Source organism: Alligator mississippiensis, chromosome 15, assembly GCF_030867095.1.
Source record: "Alligator mississippiensis isolate rAllMis1 chromosome 15, rAllMis1, whole genome shotgun sequence".
NCBI lineage: Eukaryota > Metazoa > Chordata > Crocodylia > Alligatoridae > Alligator > Alligator mississippiensis.
This window is the reverse complement of record NC_081838.1, coordinates 33724244-33749221: the sequence shown is the minus strand read 5'-3', so window position 1 is coordinate 33749221 and position 24978 is coordinate 33724244. Positions and strand designations below refer to the sequence as shown.

The 24978-nt window shown below is 48.0% G+C and overlaps 1 long non-coding RNA gene across 3 annotated transcripts; it reads left to right on the top strand.

Moving 5' to 3' along the window:
- The first annotated feature begins 443 nt into the window (after window positions 1-443).
- Window positions 444-23693, top strand: LOC109284454 (uncharacterized). Of its 3 annotated transcripts, XR_009457373.1 has the most exons (4): window positions 444-521; window positions 18889-18932; window positions 19095-19268; window positions 20453-23693. It is a non-coding gene; the product is annotated as an uncharacterized LOC109284454 (long non-coding RNA). The 3 variants fall into 3 exon arrangements; XR_009457372.1 differs by lacking the exon at window positions 444-521 and having other exon boundaries at window positions 16206-18932; window positions 19095-19242; XR_002091909.2 differs by lacking the exon at window positions 444-521 and having other exon boundaries at window positions 16206-18932.
- The last annotated feature ends 1285 nt before the right edge of the window (window positions 23694-24978 follow it).

The following is a 24978-nucleotide window of genomic DNA, read 5'->3' as shown; positions in this document are numbered from 1 at the left end:
TTAGAATCCCAAAGATCTAAGACGTCACAAAATCAGTGGGACGCGTTCTTTTATTGGTATGATGAGATGTCCAAGAGGTGGACAGAATCTCAAACTAGAAGTGTAAAAGATTATCAGGAAAAATTGAAACAGCAGTTAAAAGCCGTTGGGGAGAAATTGGCTGCTCCCCCAAATTATATGCCAGCCACCGTTCCGTTGTATCCAGCTTTGCCTGGGGTGCCCCCACCAGAACCAGCAGAAGACATCCTTGATCTCTGTTCAAATCCTGCTCTTTTAGGACTCTGTCGCAGGGCACCTTAGTGCCTGCTCCTAGAGAGGAGAAACTGCCAGGGAGAGAACCCTGGCAGAGCCAATTGAGCACAGCTGCGGGTTGCTGGAGCAACTAAGGGGAGCCAGCTGGCCAGAAGGGGGCAGGGCCTGGGCCTTATAAAGCCCAGGGCCGAAGCCAGGCTGGGAGTTCTCAGCCAGCAGCCTGGGAGGCAGGAGCTCTGGGAGTGAGGATGTGGAAAGGAGCAGGACATGTAAGTACAGCTCATGATAGCCCTGAGAGGATGGGCACTAGGGTTTAGCCAGGGGGCTTTAGGTTTGTGTTACAGCCAGGAGGCTTGAGCTTGTTTGACTTTGTTATTACACCCGGAGGCTTGGGTGAGGCTGCAGGGGTTGGAGGAGGCCTCAATTATAGGGACCCCAGAGAGTGTGGGGTGCCCTAGCGCCAAGAGGGTGTATTATTTTCATAGCGCCAAGGAAGGTGCAGCTCGCACGCCAGTGTGTGAGCAACTGGCAGCAAGGAGCGTGGCCAGTGGGTTGCAGGCGTAACCGGTAGGTTGCAGACGGGGGACCGAGACCCCGGATTGCGTGCGGGGTACATAGACCCCAGCCCCAGGGACAGGGGCGATCTGATTGAGAAGCCCCGTGCGGGCATGGCGAGCCCCAAAGAGGGGGAGCGCCATTGTATATGATTGAGAAGCCCCGTGGGGGCACGGCGAGCCCCAAAGAGGGGGAGCACCATTGTATATGATTGAGAAGCCCCGTGGGGGCACGGCAAGCCCTAGAGGGGCCATATCGAGGAGCCCGAGATGGGCATAGCGAGCCTGGCCGCAGGCTAGTGCGGCAACACCCCTCAGACCGAGGCAGGGTGCTGCGGTTGCCCCTGAGAAGACAGGGAGTAGCAACGCGGTGAGCCGGGGTCAGAGAGGGTACCCGTGCGGTTGGCCAGAAGGGCTGGGGCCCGCTAGGGAGTCCCTGAGCGGGACCGCACCATCAGGAGAGTCCCAGTGAGAGGCTGGGTGCGAGAGAGAGAGCCCAGAGTGGGCTACACTTGAGAGGAGGCCCAGGAAGCGGGCGTACAGACCTAACAAAGTCTATTACATCTGCGAGGCTTGGGGCGTGGTATTAGGGGTTGGTAGGAGCCACGCACAGCCCATAAGGCTGGGGTGCTTGAGTAGCGCCCATCGTACGGGGAGACCCACGAGGGGTCCAGGAGCTTACGTGCCCGAGGAAACACAAGGTAGCCTCCCTATTACATATTCCATCAAGACGTGGTGGGCGAGAATGGAGGGTGCCCTTGGGCCGAAGTAGCGCGGTGAGAGGGCCTCAAGGAGATCACGGCCCTCTGCGAGGACCCCACCGTGACAGACTCCCACATCAGCAGCAACCGGTTCAACATCAGGCTGCAGCCCAGGCTAGTGACTCATCAGCTTGAGACTCTATTACCCACAGAGTCTCTTAATCCAGACTCAACTACGGCTCCTGCTGCTCCGACACTCAAAAAGAGGAATTGGGGCCTGGAGAGAACCTCTATTAATCTTAGATCTAGTAGTGCACAGGTTTATTCATTAGGAAAAATGCCAGGCATTGGCATGAATGGAACAAACATAATAACTGTGCATGCACCCTGGACACCAGGTGATCCTTACAATCTAACCCAGAAATTCCCTAAAATCAGGGATGATCCAGAAACATTTCAAGAAGAATTACAAACTGTTATAACCTGTTATAATCTGACATGGGCAGATATAGACCAACTTTTACAAGCCATTTTGCCCAAAGAAACTAAAAAGCACCTCTACGCTTCCTGTTCATGGCCAGCTGAAGACCCAGGAACTGGCCAAGACTTTATTGACGAAAGAAAAGCTTTAGTTCAGGCAATTCTTACAATCTGCCCGAAGAGGGCAGACTGGACCAAGATAAATACTTGTAAGCAAAATAAAAATGAACACCCTAGTGACTATTAAGAACACTTCAAACAGGCATTTGAACGATATTCAGGAATGGATAATCCAGTTGAAAATGCTAAGCAAGCTATTGTAGCTGCTTTTGTTCAAGGACTTAATCCTAAGATTGCTGAAAAAAATTCAAACAGTAATTATCAGCTGGGAAACTAAAGATTTAACTGAAGTCCTTGCTGCAGCTAACCATTTTTATAACAAATGGGAACGGTCCAAAGACAATGCCGAATTCAAGTTAATGGCCTTACAGATTTCTCAGTTGTAAGGCCCAGGCAGAGGAAGAGGACGGGGACATGGCCAAGAAAGGGGAGGCCCGAGTGAATATGGGAGAGGCTATGGAAACCAATGTCACTATTGTAAACAAGAAGGGCTTTGAAAATCAGAGTGTCCCCACCGCCCCGGCCAAGGACCCAGATCCCAGCCCCCACCTCCTCTGCCTGTCAATTTTCCCAGTGTTGAATAGGACAGCCTGAGGGACAGTGACATCACCGCTCCTTTGCTTGCTACTGACCAATCTGGTCCATTTGTTGAATGTCTTATTTCTGGTAAACCTGTCTCCTGTCTTGTTGACACCGGAGCTTCCTGCTCCACGCTAAAGGCTGCTGAATTTCCTTTCCAACTTCATTCTGCTGAAACTGTAAATGCTGTTGGCATAAGTGGACAACCTATCCCACATCCCATCTCTGAACCTGTCTCCATCTCTATTGGCCCTTTGTCTGAAAATCATGCCTTTCTTCTTAGTCCCTGTGCTGCTGTCAACCTTCTTGGAAAGGATTTACTGTGTAAACTGGGATGCGTGATTTATTGTAACCCAGAGAGTGTTTACCTCGAAGAACATAGGGAAACGGAGCTTGTGGCTTTGCTAACTCAGGAGTACTCTGATCCCGACACTTCCTTCTTGCAACAGGAACTGTTGGCACGGGTACCTCCACAGCTCTGGTCCACCCATGTGAATGAAGTGGAGCACATGCTTAGTGCTGAACCAGTGCATATTACTTTAAACCCTGCCAAGCCACTTCCTCATATCCCGCAGTACTCTATCTCGAAGGAGGCTGAAGAGGGAATTAAGCCTGTTATTTCTCTCCGCAAGAGAAGGTTGAGAGGTGACCTTGTGGCTGCCTATAAGTTCATCATGGGGGCACAGAAGGGAACTGGTGAGGTTTTATTCACCAAGGCGCCCCCGGGGATTACAAGAAATAATGGCCGCAAGCTAGCAGAGAGCAGATTTAGACTAGACATTAGGAAGAACATCTTCACAGTTAGAGTGGCCAGGGTCTGGAACGGGCTCCCAAGGGAGGTAGTGCTCTCCCCTACCCTGGGGGTCTTCAAGAGGAGGTTAGATAGGCATCTAGCTGGGGTCATCTAAACCCAGCACTCTTTCCTGCCTATGCAGGGGGTCAGACTCAATGATCTACTGAGGTCCCTTCCAACCCTAACATCTATGAATCTATAACTCCAGAAGCACTCACTTATGAAGAGGTGCAGAATAAAGGCCAGAGTCTGAAAGGCAAATGAACTCCCCTTTACAGGAGTATTATGTGGACTACAAGCCAACCATGGATGTATCCGTTAATGGATCTGGACCCTGCACATACACTATCTGTGGCTCCAGGGAATGTGAGGTATGAACCCTGATCCTCCTGAAAACATTTCAGCAGTTGGGAAGGAGAGGTAAATGTTTGAAGCTTTTGCAGTGTCTCTAATCACTAGAAAGTTTAATGTGCCTTTGTGCTTTTGGGTGTGCTCAGTGTGAAAGGTTATTTAATTAAATGACAAGTCAGGGAAGTGATGGTGGTTATTTTCAACAGTGCAGACATGAAAGAGGTTCATCCAAGGATGTTAAGTTGGAATAGCCGTGTTAAACGCATCTAGACCCTGAATGTCCTCTTGCCTGGACCTGTTTTACACCAGTTGCTTTACGGGCAGTGCCAGATTATGACATGCTGAGGCCCTAAACTATGTCCATTTAAGAGGCCACATACGATGCAAATAACCCAGTATATGTACACTTTTGTCACATAAGGACAAAAGTGTCCATATTTAGAGAGTAATTTTCCCATATCTCATTTATCTCCTTTATTTACCAACTGCCTATTATAAAACTTGACATTGAGTCGGTTTTCTTTTTCTTGTTTACAGGCCCCTCGTATTGTGAGGCCCTAAAGTGTAGTTTAAGTAGTTTAAGCCTAAATCTGGGACTGTTTATGGGCGTCACTAACAATGTGCACTGGTGTAACTGGGAGGGGATTAAGGCACCTGCTGGTTTAGGGAACACGGAGTAGAATGCTTGTGGGGGGGGGGGGGGGGAATCTATATAGTAAGGTCCATATTGCATCTAGTGGCTTCTCCAAGCTATTTGACAGGGGGTTAAAAAAGATTATGCCATTTTTCTTTTCCATATTCAGTCTGCAGTTCAGGGGTATAATTGAGCACAATGAGACTTAAGCACTGGCTTAACTCACTTGAGTGCTCTGCTGAATCAGGATGGATGGGAGCTCTTGTTTATGGACTTGCCTGAACTTGGGTCCTAAAGTAGGGCATAAGTCAAAAGTAACATTTGCAAATACCTGCTTTGGTGTGTTTTGCTGTTAAGTTTCAACTGAGAGACCAAGAGATGGCAGAAGGGGATGTAGCTCAGAGTTGCACCCTCTTACACAAGGTGTCATTTTGGCTCTATAAGTGAAAGTAAAAAACTGGCAGTCATCGGGGAGTGTGTGTGTGTGTGTGTGTGTGTGTGTGTGTGTGTGTTAAGCATATATACATGTGTATATGTTGAGCTGTAATTTTGTAATAATTAGGACATTAATAAATAAGAAAGGGTTGTACTTTAGATCCCCATGGCCCATTTATACATGGTAAGATGGATTTGTGTTATGCCATTTCAACAAACACTTCTTTGGGCAACTGACTTTCTGCTTATGTGACATTGTGCGTCTGCTGCTGTGGTGTTAAAGCCAGGTTAGACTTGGCTTTTCTTATCTCTGTAAGCATCCTAATGGGAAACATGAACGGCATGTTGTGGCTCCTTCCCATCCCTGGAATTCTCAATGACTTCCACAGGTTAGGTTTAAACCAGGTTAGGGCTTGGACAGTGTCTTTGACGTTCAGATATGCTGAAAAGTAAGGTCAAGATTGTTTAAGTGTAACAACTGATTTTGAGTGACTAACTGGAGATCCTTTCCCAGGACCTGATCTTTTGAGCACTTTTCTGAAGATCCGGATCCTTTAAGATATATGAATTTGGGCACCCAAAAGCACCAGTCACTTTTGGAACATGTTTGTTCTAATGAGCCTGATAAAAAGTAGAAGTCTGTGCTTTGTGTTTAACTTGCTTAAAGCAATATCCCTGTTGAAATCAAGGGACCTTGCATAGCCTCGCCATTGCCACCAGAAGTAGCGTGAATTAAGGTATGGTATCGCTGTCAGCAGTGGTACAGACAAAAAACCAACTCAGTATGATTACTCTGGGTTTGCTTTGGTATCAGTGCGGCTGCCAAGACCTTCTCTTGTCACTCCTGGGTTTGGTTTGGTTTTTAAATCCAGTGTAGCTCCTTTTGCTTCAATGAGATTCCCTTTGATTTACATCAGCACAACTCAGAGGAGAATCGCATCTCTAAAGAATGACTCAAAATCCAGTATCTAAGTGGCATGGCCACTAAGAGAGACAGGAGATGCTATATGTCTAATGTTATTTAAGATTTGAAAATATCTCTAATTGGTGTGTGATCATGGCAATTGAATAAAAAGGTATGTGTTTTACCACGGGGTAGTAAACAAGGGGGTTTATATTGCATACTTTCTCCAGGCCTATATTGATCTTAATCTGAGACTAACGATAATGAGACTTCAGGCCATGGTGATGCTGCCGTAAAGGTCATCTGCTGGGAATACATTGTTTGAGTATGCGTTTATGACCGATTGCCTTGCAAAGAAAGATCACCCAAGTAAGGTTTTAAGACCATTTGTACAAGTTCAAGATGGCCTTTAACAGTAAATGTTCAAGTCTTTCTTGTGGATTTAGAAAGCTGGGGTAGCTGAAGATTAGTGTGCTCACAAATGATACAAGTTCAGATGTAAGTAGCAAAGAGCACAATAAGGGAAATATAATATAAAGGTGTTTGATCCAAAATTGGTGTTTAAATGGATTCTGATGCAATCTTAAGAAGGACAGGGCAATCTGTATTATTAGCCAAATTACTAGTTGCAAGTCAGCACAGTTCCATGACCTGCATTAGTATGTCTGTGTACCTGAGCTGAGATCTGGCCCTGTAATTCCTACAAATTACATGTGTAGGCACAAATTATATGTGTCATCTCCATCCTTGGAAAGGTCTTTGAAAAGATTATGAAGGATCATATTTGTGGGAACCCAGCGGGAAAATCAATGCAGCAGGGAAAGGAGCATGGATTTGTAGCAGGTAGATGATACCTGACCAATCTGGTTTCATTTTATGACAGGGTCACAAAATGCTTAGACTCAGGAGTAGAGGTGGATGTCATTTTCTTGAATTTTAGCAAGGCCTTCGATATGGTGTAATTCTCATAAATAAATTAAGAGGCTGTAACATAGATGTTTACATGGTCCGGTGGGTGGCAAATTGTCTTAGCGGTCACACCCAAAGTGGTAGTAGATGGGTTGCTATCGACCTAGAAGGATGTGGGTAGTGGGGTCCCACAGGGTTCAGTCCTTGGACCTGTACTCTTCAATGTCTTCATCAGTGACTTGGATGTGGGTGTGAAGTGTACTCTGTCCAAGTTTGTGGACAATACTAAATTGTGGGATGAAGTGCACACTCTGGAGGGTAGGGAATGATTGCAGGCAGACCTGGACAGGTTGGATAAGTGGGCAGTACACAGTAGGATGCAGTACAACAAGGACAAATGCAGAGTGCTGCACCTAGGATGCAAAAATATCCAGCACATCTACTGGCTGGGAAGTGACCCTCTCAGCAGCACAGAAGTGGAAAGGGATCTCGGAGTTGCAGTGGTTCCCAAGATGAACACAAGTTGTCAGTGTGAAGGAATCACCAGAAAAGCTAACCCCACTTTATCATGCACCAGCAGATGCATGACAAATAGATCCAAGGAGGTGATACTTCCCCTCTATGCGGCATTGGTCAGACCGCAGCAGGAGCACTGCATCCAGTTTTGGGCACCGTACTTCAAGAAGGATGTTGATAGACTCGAGAGGGTCCAGAGAAGGGCCACTCATATGGTTAGGGGCTTACAGGCCAAGCCCTATGAGGAGAGACTGAGGGACCAGTGCCTCTTCAGCCTCCGCAAGAGAAGGCTGAGAGGTGATCTTGTGGCCACCTGCAAATTCATTAGTGGGGCAGCAAGGGATCGGAGATGCTCTGTTCCCCAGGGCGCCTCTTGGGGTAACAAGGGACAGTGTTCACAAACTGACAGAGCAGATTTAGGCTGGACATCAGGAAAAACTTCTTCACAGTAAGGGTGGCCAAAGTTTGGAATGGGCTTCCAAGGGAGGTTGTGCTCTCCCCTACCTTGGGGGTTCTTAAGACAAGGCTGGATAGGCATCTGGCTGGGGGCATCTGACCCAGCACTCTTTCCTGCCCAGGCAGGGGGTTGAACTCAATTCTTTGAGGTCCCGTCTGACCCCATCATCTAGGACTCTATGAATTTCACCGGTGCATTGGAGAAGTGCAGATGTATGGATCTGTCCTGTAGTCTTAACTTTGGACAAGCGCTTGGATAGAATTCACTGGATTAGACTCCTCAGGGGGATTCTCCTCTCTCCCACCGCTCTGAACCTAGAGTAACTTTGCCAACGTCAGTGCAGCTATTCTAGGTTTGTACTAGGGGAAGAATCTTGTTTTTTTTCTTTCAACAACTGAAAGGACCGACCAACTCCACATGATCGCCACGGGTCAAAAGTTTGCAGACACATATGGTCAAATTAATTTAGTTACTCAAACAGCTGCCTTCTCAGATCTCTCCATAACACTCCCGTCTCCCTGGTGTCTACCAAAAGCATGAGCATGCCTGCCGGCTGGTGTTTTGTCACCTCTACTTTTGATGCTGGGAATTATTTCCCCTATTTCCCTCTGTTTCCTAGCGTGTTGTCTGCCACTTGATATTTGATTTGTAAATTGTTGGGGGAAGGACCTACCTTTGCATGACTGCTTGTACAGCACCTAGCGTAGTGCGGCATTGATGTCTCCAGCCCCTACTGTAATGCAAGTATTAAATAATGAGTAACTCAGGGCCATCTTTCAGCAGTTCTGACTGGCTCATTCATTGTTCCCATGCTCAGCTTTCACACAAAAGAAAGGTTTAGCAGCAAAGTAAGGTCAGGGTCTCAAATAATTTTTTAAGAACACACTGAAGTTGCTCAAGTTTTTATTGATTCCACTTTGTCTTTTTTGTAAATCATTGCCTGTCTTCAAAAATCCTTCCTATTATTTTTTCAGAGAAACTATAGATCTGTTCCCTGTAAGACTACTTTGAAAAGGAAGTGTTGGTCTAGTGCCATTTATTATTTAATTATTGAGCCCTGACAGCATGTATTGTTCTGTATAAGGCTCATGTTAAGACACTCTCTGGCCCAAAGATCTTGGAGTCAAATGTCCTAATTCCTCGTGTGCCCTTGACTTTAGTGGAGCCACTGATGTGTACATGGTGAGGACTTGTTTTTACAGGATCCTGGAGCACAGAGAAAACAGGAAATGGCAAAGAGGGAATAACTTGGAGGGTTTAAAAACAAATGGTCCTGTTAATTTTGTTATGAATTTCCTTCCCTTAGCAAAGATGACTAAGGAGAGAATAGTGGCTTGGTGAAATGGGACTGGAGGAGAGTGGCAAAGAAATGGTGGTGCTCGGAGGGGAATGGGGTAAAGGAGGTGACCCTGCAGGCATGGTGCACTGGTGATCTTATTCCAGATGGGGCTGAAGTTAACCTGATTTGCTAGATAATTAACATCTCTTGAAATTGTGAGAATAAGCACGATGCATTTCGGTGTCTTGTTCCTCTTTTACCCTGTTGAGTCTCCCTGGCTTTCCTCTCCCCCCAGCTCTGTGTAGGCTTCCCTTTTCTCCTTTGAATGCATCAAAGCCAAAGGTAAAAAGGATGCAGCTTCACTTGTAGCTCTGTAACTGCATACAGGAACCAACTAAGGAGAAAACAAACACAGCTGCTCATCAGTAAAACATTTCTGAAGAAAACATTTTGATGAATGAGAGCCGGTTTGCGTGTATGCTTTTAGGCACCATGTCAGGTAAATGACCTGAAGGTTAGACCAATGAGAGGTTTGCCTGACAAAGGACAGAGTAAATCTTGGAGGGTCCTTAATATTTATTGGCATTGTCACTAAAGAGGCTATGGAAGTAGCTGTAGTAAAATGTATGCAAAGGGTTACAGTGCCTAGCACCCTTAGGAAAGGTCAGATTTTCAGCTTAGCTCCCATTGAAATATCAGTTCATGGCAGAATTGCATGTTGGGTATGGAAAATCCAGCTGCAGTTTGCTGAGCCATTTGGAAAATCTTACTGCACCTTTGATTAGGTACCTAAATGGGACCTGAGCAATTCTGCAAAACCAGCCAAAATTCCTGGGTGCTCCTGAGACCTTGTAAATTTAAGGCTCCTTGCCTTCAGTTCTACACCTTTTGTTTCTTATTGTATAAACAGGAAGTTACATATGAAAAGTGTGGGCATGAAATGTTGGTGGGTTTAACTGTGGAGAAGAGCTTGTGATGGCATCAATGTGGGTGGGGATGCTGGAGTGACATGGCAGACTCCTGTGTCCCTCTTCCCCCCAGGAAAACACCCTGTTTCTAGAGACATCACCCAGCAGAGAGGCTCTTTTTCATTTGTGCTGCTCCTGGGAGCAGACCGTTACCATTACTGGAATAGCTCAGCACCCAAAGCGATGTGATTGTCACAAAACTTAGTGAGGCAAGGAAGAGACTTTACCCCCCTTTTACGGATATGGACCTGAGCTAGATGCCATGGCTATGCACTGAACCTGGGCTGGCAGCTAAGAAACGAGATCTATCCACTCTTTCTCATTCAGTGCATGCCCAAAGCTGGCCATGTGGGTTAGGAGGGTCCTTAGAGCAGGTCCTTAGCCCTTTTTGACAGAGCCTCAAGACCTCTTCAAGACATCTGTGCCACCTCTTGACCAGGCCTGAGTGCATGCAGATTGGAAGGGAGCAAGCAGAGCTTGGCATCAGTCCTGGCCTCAGCAGGCAAGCAGTATAGACATGGTTTGCGGGGCTAAGGGACTTGCCAGAGACCAAATTAGAAATGGGTGGCACAGCAACCCACATTTCACAAATCATGTTAGTGCTGCAACCGCTGGCCCTCCTTCTAATCAGGCTTTGTTCATTAAGCTGTCATCATTATTTATCATTCAGAGGCTGATAATGAAATAATGTGGAGCTCTCAAATTACGCTAGCTCCCACCCTGCTTTTATAGAAAATGCCAGCAGTAGGCCACGAAGAGTAATTGATTTGCTTTCCTCCATATCATCTCCGCTTTCTTTTTTCCTGCCACCTAGCACTAGAAGAGCCACAGTTTGTGTTATACGTAGTAAGGACTGATAGAACAGCTAGGATGCTGAATTGCATAACCTTTGTACAAGAGAAAAAGTACTTGTAGTCTTACTATAATCATTGCTGGGGATCCAGGAAAAAAAAAGCCTGCATTGGTTGAATTGTAATAGATGCAATTTTCTTTCTTCATCCTGCCCCTCTTTTTCTCTTGCCCCTGTTCCTTTCCCTCTGTCACAGCTCTGTGATGTGCTGTCAGTATTTTAACTAAATTAAATAAATAATCACTTGATACCACCAGTGCTCAGGGAAGAAGGGTGAGAGCTGTGGAGTGTATTGAGCCCCTTTCAACATGTTTTGAAGGAAGACAAACAAGTGTCCTGACATTGGAAATGTTAGTGAGGCTTCATTCCTTCCTCAAAACCGAACCGAGCTTGATTCCCCTCTGTGCTCAGGGTTTGTCTTGATTGCACAAAGCAATTCAAGGCAGACACACCCAAGCTAGCTCAGGTCCTGGAAGCAGTCTAGCTGTGACAGCAGCCAGGGGAATGGCAGTATAGAGTATAGAATAATATCTAGAGTGTAAAATGACATTTCAAACATATGTTAGTGTTATTAGCAAAAATTAGTTGTTTATATGTTTTTAGATTTGATGATTTTTACTGGAAAGTGTCAGGGCAATTACTGCATTATTTTAAACTGTGCCAGGACCAGGCACTACTGTCTGGTCAAGATCAATAGGCAAAAAAAATGTGAATCCCTGAAAAAGTGAAAACTGTCAGGCTGGTCACCTATTGCAACCCACATCCTGAATTTGGCTTTATACCCCCTTGTGGTGGTCTTAGCTCTGGGAATCCTACTACCCACTATCCAGCGTGTGCTTATTTGCCAGACGTGAAACCTCTTGGCCAGGTTGGAAGCTAGAGCAAGGGAAGAAGAGATGAAGTGTCTCCTGCCAAACTCCCCGTAGAGTCACACAAGGCACAGTGGCCTGCTCGCGAGAAGATCCACAGCTCAGATGTGGCAGCAACCTGCATGTCTTGAGTTACATGTGAGAGGTCAACAAATGTCTTTGTGATGCCACCATATTTTGGGACATCAAGGAGGGGTGTGTAGTGGGCAAACTGAGTAATACTAAGGCTTCTAGCCATAGTCCCAGTGTGGCAGAAATGCCACCGTCTGTGTCTCTCTCCAGAGGTCTGTCCCTGTTGGCTTGGGACACTAGGGTCGAATTCCTAAGGGAGGGGGGATTTTCCTCCCTGCCTATGTGACAAAAGCCTAGTGCCGAGGATGCGGTCCCTCTGGGCACCTGAGTCGGGGGAGGGAAAAGCCCCTGCTCCTCTGCCCAGGTAACCAGTGATGCTTCTTCAGTTGGTTGGCTAGTTGCCAACACTGCTGGCTTCTATTGGACTGGGCTGCTGAGGTAAGAAGGGCCTGGACCAAGGAGGAGGAGGAGAGAAGCCATTTTACCAGCATGGCCCACACACCAGGACACAGGGAGAGAGTCTGATCCAACTGAAATGCACTTACTCTGGAAATCTCCGAGCCAGATCTCTACCATCTTCTGGATGATACTTGTGTTTCTAGAGAGCTAGTCAGCTCCCAGTGATGCATTTACGTATCAAACAGCGACCTCAGCCAAACTCCTTTGCTCAATGGTAATCCCTTGATAGTGCTCTACCTCTTACCCTATTCTAACCCAATAAAGTTCTCCTTTGTGACTGGTGTAGGAGACTTATTGAGGGGTTGGTTTAATTATGCCTAGGAGGCCCCTTTGGTCTGTGGACTAAGGGAGACTAACCTTTTTGGCCCCTGACTTGAGGAGGAACCCCAAGTGCTTGCAATGGGTTGAGTACCTGTAGGACTATTAGGCCTGTGTTTCCCCGAGGACACAGAACCTAGAAGGTCCCCTCTCCGGGTGGTGGCAGCACGTTACCCCCAGACTCTGCAGTGGGGTTCGAAAAGGGGGTCTTCCAGGGCGTAGGTGTCCCGGAGAGACACGTGGAGTCCGAAAGGTGGACGGGCATAGTGAGGTGGGAGGCTCAAAGCAGGAGCTCCCCCTACTGGCCTGCCACACCCAGAACTAAGTACCAGAATCGAAGTGAGTGCGTGCTGTAGCCCTGGGAGATGCAAGTGCTGTGACTGGGCCCTAGGGAGCAAGGGACAACAGCTTGCCTATAGGAATGTGGCTGGCACAGTGCCAGGGGATTGGTGTACCACATAGGGGATGCTTGGCACAGAGCCAAGGGCTTGGACAATTTGGGATGAGAAAAGTTACAACAGCGATGGCCAGACAAAGGAACATGTGTGTCTGTGCTGCCATACTGGGGAGACAGGAGCAGCTTTGGATTTCTTGTTTGAAGAACAGGGGCTCCAGAAACTAACATCCCACACACCCAACAGAGGTTCTGGGACCGCTACCACAGAAGGTCGCTGTTGTAACACCTAAGGAACCACTTGCCAGTTCGTATTATGGGGAGGAGACCTGTAATAAATGTTAGGTATTACTGGTATTACTATTAAAACTTGATAACAAATTGGACAAGGGGCCATGTTAGTCCTTTGGGGCATCTGGCAAAAAAAAAAAAAAAAAAATTGTAGCACCAATTGGCAAGGCAGACAGGAGCCAGAGACAGATTGATGGTACCAGGTTAGGGACTACAGCTGATGGGCAAAGGTAATCCCTATGGTTCAGGGGACAAGAGTGGCATCCTAGGACCCTGGCTTCCCTCTTTGTTATCCACGCTAGCACTCTGGAGAGAGCTCGTTCTTGATCAGTTTAGGTCTGGGCAAGTTGATAAAAGTAAGCATTATGCCTGATTCTGTCGCCACTCTTACACAGCTGATGCCTGTAGCCCTGCAGCATTTGTGAAGGAGCTGACAATTGATAAGAAGTTCCCTTGACCAACATTGAAATTTGCTGGTCCTGATGCATGGGTAAACTTTGCAACTCTTGGAGTTTTTGGCCATGACAATTAAAACAAAACTGTTGAGGAAGGAGGAAACGGTGGCAGTCATTCAGGGTCTATTGCAGGTGAACCAAGCCTTACATAAGGAGATCCAAGACTTACAAGGGATTGTATTGGAAGAAAGGGTTCAGTCTGCCACCTTAACAGAGGAGGAAAAACTTAGGTTTCCTGCCTTATTAGAGGAAGAAAGGCTTAGAGCTGTTTCCTTAATAGAGGAGGAGAAATCTAAGACTGCAGCCTTGGTAAAGGAGGTACAGAACTGGATGTGCACAAATTGTTACCACCCACAATTTAAGCTTGCTTAGCCCTTCTCAGAGGGAGAAGGAAAGGAGGGAGGGAGCAGAAAGAGAACCACTTGCAGCCATACAGGAGACAAAAGAATGGAAAAGGAAAACAGAGGAGGCCCAGGGTGGGGTTCGCGACCTTTTAGAGCAATCAAAGCAGGGTGCAAAGGGTCTGTGAGATCACTCCAAGGGCCAGCAGGAGATTGCCCACCTGCAGGCTCTGCTAAAAGCCAGCCCTGGGATTGCAGCTGCTCTTCACCTCAGGTGGCTGGCTTTGCTGAGGACCGTTCTCATCTGGACCCACCCCATATGACGATAACTTTTGTGTAAACATAGGGCGTGTGTACAGGACACAGGAGTTAATGGAGATCATCGCAGAATTTAAATGCAGCCTTTTATTGGTGCAGTGCAGTTCTGTTTGCATGACACAGCCTTCCTGTTTGCACAAACAGCACTTTCGAGTGAGTTAAGCCCCTGTGTGTCATTCCCTGCAGATGTCTGTCCAGGGAGTCAAATACCAATTTACCCCTTAAATGTCTTTCCCAATTCATTGGAGCAGAAGGTGCATGTGAGCCGCCCTGGCTCCCCCATCCACAGGCTTTCATTGGGCAGTCCTGACTGTCTGGGAGTCTCCCATGGTCATGGTCACGGTCACCCCAAAATCCTCGTCACTCACACCCACCTCTGCTCGTTCAGTCTCGTCTCTCTCTCTATCAGTACCCGTTTGCAAGAACCCCGTCCCAGTCCCAAAAGCAAGCCATGCTGGTGAATCCTTCCCTCCTGTTCATTCCTTTCCATTCCCATTCCAGCATGGACATTTTCATTAATATAGTGGCTTAATAACTACCTATCATAAGAGTATCGGGTGGGTGGGTGCTTGTTGCCGCCCCGTTGATACGCGATTGGATTTCTTCTGTCTTTTTTTCTATTGTTTTTTTTGGACTATATTTCCCAGCATTCCCAACCTCACTGATATTCTTTTCAGTTGCCAATGGGAAAGCCTTCATTTCCTGGGCCAGGTGCATCATTAATCTGCTTGTGTAGTGCACGTAACAGCTTTTTGGGGTGTGTTGTGAATTGTTGTGAATATTTTTTATATTTTTTTTTTTTCAAAACGTGGCTTCCTTTTCAGCTTGGTTCTCCCCCCGCCCCTGCCTAGCCCACAAAGAGAAATGAGGCGGGGGCTCATTCAGATGTGGGTGACAGTGCATAATGCTCCCCAAAGCCAGTTTCCAATTGGAACCCTCTAGTTCTCTGCCCAAGTACTGTGGCTTTTGGAGGTTTGTTATCAATTGTTGTGAATTGTTTTATAAAAGTTTTGGGAATTTTTTTTTTTTTCAAACAGGGCTAACTGTTAAGCTTGGTCCCACCCCCCACTCCCTACACAACCCACCAAGAGGAAAGGGCTCATTCAGATGTGGGTGATGGTGTGTAATGCCCCCCTCCCACAAACCACTGTAGACAGACACACGTTTTTTAAAGTGTAAAAGAAAAAATAATTTAGTTTGGAACAAATCGCTCCCTAGCAGTTGTTCTCAGCAATGTATCATGCAGGACAATCTCACACTAGGGCCACCCAACCAGCCTCTCCTTGAGGATATCGCCTCGGTCCCTGTGCTGCTTCCCCATGTCTCTGTTGTCTTTCCACTGCCTGTCATGCTTCTTGTTCCTCAGCTCGCGCAGATATTGTGCAGCATGCAGGCTGCCACAATAAAGGACGTTAGATTTTCTTCATCCATGTCAAGCCAGCACGTAAGCCCCCACCATCAAAAAAGCCAATGGCACTTTATCATGCATCAGCAGATGCATGACGAATAGGTCGAAGGAGGTGATACTTCCCCTCTATCGGGCGCTGGTCAGACTGCAGTTGGAGTACTGCGTGCAATTCTGGGCGCCGCAATTCAAGAGGGATGCGGATAACCTGGAGAGGGTCCAGAGAAGGGCCAGTCATATGGTTAAGGGCCTACAGACCAAGCCCTACAAGAAGAGACTAGAGAAACTGGATCTTTTCAGCCTCCGCAAGAGAAGGTTGAGAGGCGACCTTGTGGCTGCCTTTAAGTTCATCACGGGGGCACAGAAGGGAATTGGTGAGTATTTATTCACTGAGGCGCCCCCGGGTGTTACAAGAAATAATGGCCACAAGTTAGCAGAGAGCAGATTTAGATTGGACATTAGGAAGAACTTCTTCACAGTTCGAGTGGCCAAGGTCTGGAACGGGCTCCCAAGGGAGGTGGTGCTCTCCCCTACCCTGGGGGTCTTCAAGAGGAGGTTAGATAAGCATCTAGCTGCGGTCATCTAGACCCAGCACTCTTTCCTGCTTATGCAGGGGGTCGGACTCGATGATCTATTGAGGTCCCTTCCAACCCTAACATCTATGAATCTATGAATCCATTGTCCTTTCAGTCATCCAAATGCACAGTCCACCACCATCCTGCACTGCTGAGGCTGTAGTTAAAAAAACAGCTTCTGTGAGTCCGTGATGTTCCCTCCATAAGGCTTCATGAGCCAGGGCTTTAGTGGGAGGCAGCATCTGGTAGTATGATGAGAGAATGGTAATGCCACGGATCACTCTCTCCTCCATGCTGGGTGTGCAATGTCCTTTCTCCCTGATGTCAGCCAGAGGGGAGTTTTGGGACACCCGTGCATCCTGCATGCTGCTGGCCCACCCTGTAAAAATGTTTGTGATCCAGCCCCGGTCGTCCACCATGGCTTGCTGGATCACAGAGGCAAATCCTTTCCTGTTAGTGTAAAGACTCCCACTCCTTGCAGGGCACAGCAATGGGATGGGAGTGCTTTCTAAAGGCCCCACACAGTTTGGGAACCCCTTCTCATTAAAACAATCCATCACTTCCTGTGGATTCGCCAGGTGGACAACTTTGTTTAAGCAATGTCCCTAAGCAGCTGGCATACCTCATGAGTTGCCTGCCTCACCGTGCAGGCAGTCACACCAAACCGGTTGGCAATGTAGCAGAGGCTGGATGGGCTAGTTTCATGATGGCCATTACAACCCTCTTGTCTGGTGGGATGGCCCAACGCATGTTTGTGTCCTGCCTTGTGATGTGTTGGCCCAGCATGCAGACAATATGGTAGAACGTCTCCCTTTTCACGCAGAACATCTCCACCCACTGCTGGTCATTGCACGTGGTCAGCATGATTCACTCCCACCAGCCCAAGCTGCTCTCGAGGCCCACACCATGTGGATTCTGCTGGTCCTCCTCACGTTTCTCAACAGAGCCCGGTCATATTCCACTTGTTCGCTTTGCCTCCCCTGTGTACGCCGTGTATCTTCTAATGTGTGCTGTTAAAGCAGAAATCACACAAGTTGCCACTGGAAAGTGTACTGTCACATGAAGTGTGCTGAAGACTTCCTCCCACATTCTACAGTAAAACAGCATTTCCAGGAATTCATCCTCCTCCTCCTGCTGCTCCATGTCCTCCATCTCCTCCATCATGTCAAGTACTTCATCCTCATTCTCTATTTTGCCCATCTCCCAGCACCAGCCTCTCACCCATCTGCACCAAGCAGGGAGGCATGACTGTGTGTGTGTGCTTGGTATAGCTGCTTTTTCAGCACTTCACCCCAGCACCCCAGGACATTGTGCCTTTTGCACGAGCTTTGCATCCACTACTGGTGTTATGATGTAATCAAGCTTGCAAACAAAAAAAAAAGAGTTTTGCCTACTCCTCTCCTGCCTATTTTAAACTGTTGCCAGTTTCTGGAGAAACTGCTTCTGTAATAAAATTATTTTGCACAAGCAGGCAATTATTAATGATGTTTACAACATTTCCAGCCATTGAGCTGCCATCCCAAAGTATAAAGGCCTTATTTATCCCATCACCAGGTTTTTGTTGTTAACTGTGGGTACTTCATCACCTTTGGGTGCTTTGATACTCACAGGTAATGACTTCAAAATCCTTGCGATTTTCCCAGACTCTCCAGGAAACGCAGCCTGAGTATAAAGGTGCCCCTGCCAAAATTTGGCAGCCCCTTGCACAAATCACTTGTGCTTGTGCTGTTGACCACCAACTGTTTCACCCACCATGTCTCAGAGAGCCAGGGCCAGCAGTATGATGGAGCTGATGTCCCAGGAGGCTGACACTTCCAATGCCTGTGAACCCAACTGGAGCTGGGAAGAACTGGAAGACTTAATCAACATTTGGTTGGAGAAAGGATCATAGACAGGCTGGACAGTAGGATGAATAAACCTGTTTATGTCGACATCACAAAAGGCATGCAGGCACAAGGGCACAATTGTGACTGGATCCAGGTCCACTGCAAGATCAAGTCCTTCAGATCTGCATTTTACAGAGCAAAAGATGCTAACTCTCATTCTGGGGCAGCTCACTTACATGCCCCCTTCTATGCAAGCTGTCTGTCATTCTCTGCAGGGATGTGGCTGAGATCCCGGCTTTGCAGACTTTCAGCACCAGGGTTGGGCTGGAGGTGGAGGAGGAGGAGAAAGCAGTGGCAGCAGTCCCTCCTCAGGTTGACACCATGTCTCAGCTGTTCAGAGACTGCTCTGTGTTCCTGCCCAATGACCAGTTGCAGGAAGAACTCTTGGTCACCTTAGAGTTATTGCCACTTAGCCCCCTCCTTCCCCCCCCCCCTCCCCCCCGTTCCATGGAGTAGCACAAATGATGAATCAGAGGAGGTGCGGGGTCAGGAAGAAACATCATCTGCTGGGCCTGGTTAGTCTCTTTTAATGTGTCTCTTGCTGCTGCCAGACAACTCCTGGCTTTGTGCTGGTTGGGTTTGGGGGCCTGTGGGGGTGGGGAGAATTCTTGTGTTGCTGTAGGTGGGTCACCAAGTTCTTTCAGTGATGGTGCAGGCCAGCTGGGTTCGATAGCTAATTAGCGGTTCTATTGCTAATTATTTGTTTTAATTAATTTGTTGCAGCTAGCATGGGCAGTGGCAGCAATGGATGTGTTCCTCCTGGAGCAGTGAGTACTCATAAGTTTTGGGCAGTACAAGTGGTGCCCCAGTTTTATGGGGTCTGTTTCCGTGCCTGCTGGGATTTTGGGCACTGCGTGGTGGGAATAGGAGGGTGCACTTTTCTCCTCATGGGGGGGAAGCCAACCGTTGCTTTTTTCTTTGTTTATCAGCTGCCGTGACCCTTCGGGAATGACGCCCCGCTCGCACTTCAGCAAAACACTGCAGAGGTTTTCACAGCAAGCAAAGATGGACCCGTGAAGCCTCACTCGAGGCTTTGGCGGAGTCCTTAGCAGCCGAAGCAGAATGTGAAGCTTCCTGGTAGGACAAACTTCATGCCTCCATGTGTAAGGACCGTGGCATCCTCGGGGATACGCGGGATGCCATGAGGAATTTAAAAGAAGCAGCCGACAAGTCCAGTACTGAGTTTCCTAGTTCAAATGGCATTTTCAAGGAGGCCTTGGAGAAATACCTAAGAAATGAATGGGTACAACACCCAAAAGGGAAACGTCGGTCTGCTTGTCTTGCCTCTGTGCAAGCTGAGCCTGTTCCCACTAACTCAGTGGGGTCACAGCAGGAATGAACATACAAAGCTTCTTGGTGTGTGTGTGTAACACCTTAGCGAGGCCTTTTGTTGTGTGGTGGGGCGGCCTGGGGCTTGCAGCTTTGCTTCCACGCAACATAATCTCTGCCTCCTCTGTCACCGCCCACCATCCTGGCTTGCTTTTTTGCAAGCCACCACCAACCATCCACTGACTTGCACACATACACAGCGGGAGGTGGGGGGCTACAGAGGTAAACAGGGGTAGCGGGGTGGGGCTGGGGTTTGCAGCTTTGCCTGTACCCAAGCCCAGGGACTTTGCAAACTTTTCTGCCTTCGTTTCACACCCTTTTCCAGCCTGGTGCTAGACTGTCTGGTTTTCCACACCAAAATGAGGCTGCTGGAGGGGAGTGAGCACTATAAATTGGGGAAGCAGAAGTCATGGTGCACGTTCACTGTATTGACAAGGGAGAGCTGAGGCAGGTGAGGTAGCAGAGAAGGCACAGCGGGGGGAGGGAAGGACTAATCCCAGGAACGAGACTTGCCCTGGAGGACACAGCAATGAGAATCCAGGGCTCATGAAGACTGCAGGCTAATGAAGTGGGTTGCAGTGAAGGTACACCCCACTTCATGAAGTGGCAATGTGCTACACCATGGCAATGTGCTACACTACACGGTTGGTAGGTGACACCTGTCTGTGCCCTGAGGGTCATCCGTCCCTAGGGGGGCTGTGAATACAAACTCACCAACTCCCCTCCCCCGCTGCCCAGCTCTGCATGGGGGGCGGGGGGCATCGGTTAATTTGCTTAAGGCTGTGCACCAGTAGTGTAATGCGGTCTCCAGTGGGGCCCATGGCAGGGGACAATGCCAGGGTGCCGCCACCTCATTCCTGTATTGTTTAATTGTAAATGGGGCTGACTGGGCTCTGCACCAGCGGGGGAACATTGGTTAATTTGCCCGAGGCAAATCCTCTCTCCCTCCGGTTTGTAGGTCACCTTCCACTGCTAACTGCACACCCTCTGGCTGTGACAAGAGGCAGAAAGAGAGAGGAAGAGAGAGACAGCAAATGAAGAAGAGCAGAGAAGAGAATACTTCCTGCAGGATTCATTCTGCATTGTAATCATAGCTGACTTTCCTCCTGTCTCATGTAGACTCACAATATAACAGGTAATACTAAAAGTAGGCAGCTATTAATTACAGTTGTCACATTTAAATAAGAGTTTTATTGATGATTTATTAATAATCAATGATTGTGATGGTTCAATTCATTTCAAAGCATGTAGATGTGCCTTATCACCCTGCATACATACATCCATACACATCCCTGGTCTCCATTATATATATATATAGCCACCTCTGGTAGGGTGAAGGCTATGGGAGGCTTCCCGCTCTGCTCTTTGATCTCCCTGGAAGCCCTCTCCCACCTGAGCCCATAGACTGGTTTCTTTCCTCTGTTTTCCTCCTGTAGCTGGACCTGGTGTTGGGCCTTGATCTGAAGTCTCAGATTATGAACCAGAGCCAGTGGGACTGTTGTGTCATAGTGAGCTGAATTTCTCACTGGAGCAAGTGGCCACAAATTTGCTCAGGTCCCATTGTCACTTGTGTCACCGGTGCTGACAATTAGGCTTCTGTTGGCATGACCTTGTTTGGCAGGCAAGAGAACATTTCTATCCTGCAGATCATTTTGTGAGACTCTACAGGTCACCCAGCTGGCAATGGCTAATGCAGGAATTGCTCATGTTGGACCATTATGCCCATGAAACCTGTGACTGATACAAGTTATTTTTTGGAGATATTGCCATGGATGTTTTCCAAAGCAGACACTGGGAAATGAGTTCTTTTGCTTTTGACTGCATAGTTTTACTTCCATAGTATCTGATGAAGTAGCCGGTGGCCTACAAAAGCTCATGCCTCTGAACCAGTTGGTTTCCGTGACACCACCCTCTCCTGCCTTTACCCCAGGATTGCTTGGACAGAGGATTTGTATTTCCACTCATAGAAAAAGGGGCTCAGCTACCTTTGTGAGATGAAACAAGGATGTTTCTTAGTTTCATAGTTTCATAGTTGTTAGGGTCCTGGGCAGGAATGAATGCTGGGGTCAAATGACTCCGGCTAAGTGATTATCTAGCCTCCTTTTGAAGACTCCCAGGGTAGGAGCGAGGACCACTTCCCTTGCAAGTTGGTTCCAGCTCGTGGCAACCCTGACTGTGAAGTAGTGCCTCCTGATATCTAGCCTGAACCTACTCTCAATCAACTTGTGGCCGTTGTTCGTAGTTACTTCAGGTAGCACTCGGGGGAACAGGGCTTCTCCCATTCCCTGCTGGTCTGCCCTGGTAAGTTTGCAGATGGCCACCAGTCCCCTCTCATCCTTCTCTTGTGAGGGCTGAACAGGTTCAGGTCCTGTAACCTCTCCTAATAGGGTCTCCCTTGCTGCCTCCTGATCATGTGGGTGGCCCTCCTCTGGACCCTCTCCATGTTGTACACATCCCTCCTGAAGTCCAGTGCCTAGAACTGGATGCAGTACTACAACTGCAGGCTGACCAGTGTCACACAGAGGGGGAGGATCACCTCCTTGGACGTGCTTGTGATGCATCTATGGATGCATGGCAAGGTACGGTTAGCCTTACTGACCGCGTCCCCACATTGGAGGCCCATGTTCGTCTTGGAATCAATAATGATTTCAAGATCCTTTTTTGCCTCTGCACTGACAAGAAGGGAGTTCCCCAGCCTGTAGGTGTGCTGCTGGTTCTTCCTCCCCAGGTGCAGCACCTTGCACGTGTCAGTATTGAAACCCATCCTATTCTCATCTGCCCACCCCTGTAACCTGTCCAGATCTAGTTGCAACCTGTCCCCACTTGTAGCATGCCCACTTCCCTCCACATCTTAGTATTGTCTGTGAATCTGAACAAGGTGCTTTTCACCCCCTCGTCCAAGTTGCTAATGAAAATGTTGAACAGTGCGGGCCTAAGGACTGAGCCCTGGGGGACCCCACTGCCCACATCCCTCCAGGTCAAAAATGACCTGTCCACCACCACTCTCTGGGTGTGGCCCCTAAGCCAATTTGTGACCCATCTGACTGTGTAGGCATCAATGCCACAGTCGCCTAGTTTTTTTTTTAATGAGAATGGGGTGAGAGACAGTGTTGAAGGCCTTCCTGATGTCCAGAAAGACTACGTCTACTGCAACACCTGCATCCAGGGATTTTGTGACCTGATCATAAAAGTCAACCAGGTTGGTCTGACAGGACCTGCCCCTAATGAACCCATGTTGGTTGCCCCTGAGCATAATCTCCCCTCCTCCTGGCTCTTCGCAGATGTGATTCTGGATAATTTTCTCAAAAAGCTTCCCCAGGACCGAGTTAAGACTAATGGGCCTGTAGTTTCCTGGGTCCTCCTTCCTCCCTTTTTTTGAGAATAGGAACCACATTGGCCCTTTTCCAGTCCTCTGGCACCTTGCCAGAGCACCATGAGTGCCTACTGACTTTACTGGGTTCTGGATGAGAGCCATCAGCTGAAAGTTTCTGGTATACAATTCTCTAAGCAACCAGAACCCAAACTGAGGGCCTGGATTCAAGGCCCTAAGACCCTAGTTACTATACTATGGGGAGCACGACCCTATGTCCTGTGGTTTCTGGCCCTTTACTAAGGCTTTCTGCTTCCCTTTACAAGAGTTTCCTTGGGTATTATGGATTGCTCTCTTTTGACTTGAGATGCACCAGGGAATGTAACTGAGGGGTTGGAGGAAGGAAAGCTTGTCCTACTCACCAGGACATCTAATCCAGACAGTTCATCCTGCAAGAAAGAGAGAGGGAGAGTGGAAAGTTGCATCAAAATGAAGATGTAGCCATGATGGAGCTACTTTCCCTACCATGCCCAAGGATGAAGCAGGACCAGGATTTATCCTATACTTCATCCTATGCTCCAGAAAATTAGTGCTCCCAGGAGAGACAGACTGTCTCCATTACTGTTGACAATCATCTGCAAAAACCCCAGGGACCATCTTATTTGCAACAGGCACTCAGAGAATGAAGCGGTCCCAATCAGGATTCTCCAAGGAACCAGAACCCAAATCAGGGGCCTGGATTCCAACTCCTGAGCCTGTAGTGTCTATTCCTTGGGGAGCACTGCCTGCAGCCTATGCATATCTGGCCCTTTACTAAGGCTCCTGACTTCTTTTCCCAAGAGTTGGCTAGAGGCTTTCTGGATTTAGCTTTTTGGGGGGGCTTTACTTGTGCTCCAGGATGGTGTGGTTCACTTTAATTAGAATTTTTCTGGAGAGCCATTCCAATTAAAGCTCCCTCAGTGTCTCGTGTATCCATGTCACACTTTTCCAATTGGTGAAAGGTCTCTTTGCCTAAAGCTCGTTTCAAGAACTTTGTTCAAAGTGGCCCTGGTCCCATTTGGAAGTGCTGAATACATGAGATGCTAGGGCTCCTGGAGCGTGCTAACTGATTAGTTGAATCAGCTCTTATGTGTGCTAATTAACGCAGTTTGGAGCAAGCATCTGGCACATTTATGAGTGCCCTTTGAGTTGTGATACACCAGGCAACATGATGGGGGTGTTGAAGAAAAGAAAACTTATTATACCTGACTAAGTACTCTGGTGAGGTTTGCCTGCAAGAAAGAGAGAGGGAGAATTGCCAGTAGCATCAGGATGAAGTTTCATAGATTTCATAGACATTAGAGCTGGAAGGGACCTCAGAAGATCATCGAGTCCAGCCCCCAGCCCAAACGGCAGGACGTCAGCTGGGGTCATAGGATCCCAGCAAGATAAGCATCCACTTTCATCTTGAAGGTGTTCAATGAAGGCACTTGAACAACCTCCGGTGGCAGGCTGTTCCAGACCTTGGGGGCTCGGAAAGTAAAGAAATTCTTCCTTATGTCCAGCCTGAAACGATCTTGTAGTAGTTTGTGACCATTCGTCCTCGTCATCCCTTGGGGCGCTCTGGTGAACAAACGTTCCCCTAGATACTGGTGGTCACCCCTGATAAACTTGTAGGTGGCCATCAGATCACCCCTGAGCCTGCGCTTTTCCAGGCTAAAGAGCCCCAGGGCTCTCAGCCTGTCATCGTAGGGTCTGCTTCCCTGACCTCTGATCATGCGTGTGGCTCTTCTCTGGACTCTCTCAAGCTTCGCCACATCCTTTTTGAATTGTGGAGCCCAAAACTGGACACAGTACTCCAACTAAGGCCTCACTAAGGCCGAGTACATGGGGAGAATGACGTCCCGGGATTTGCTTGAGAAGCATCTATGGATGCAAGCCAGCGTTTTGGTCGCTTTACTAGCCGCAGCATCGCATTGCAGGCTCATGTTCATCTTGTGGTCAATGATGACCCCCAAGTCTCTTTCTTCCATAGTGCTAGCCAACATAGCACTGCCGAGCCTATAAGGATGCTGTGGGTTTGTTTTTTTTTCCCAAGGTGGAGAACCTTGCATTTATCGGCGTTGAACACCATCAGATTCTCGTCCGCCCACTTGCTGAGCCTGTCCAGGTCAGCCTGCATCACCCGCCTGTCT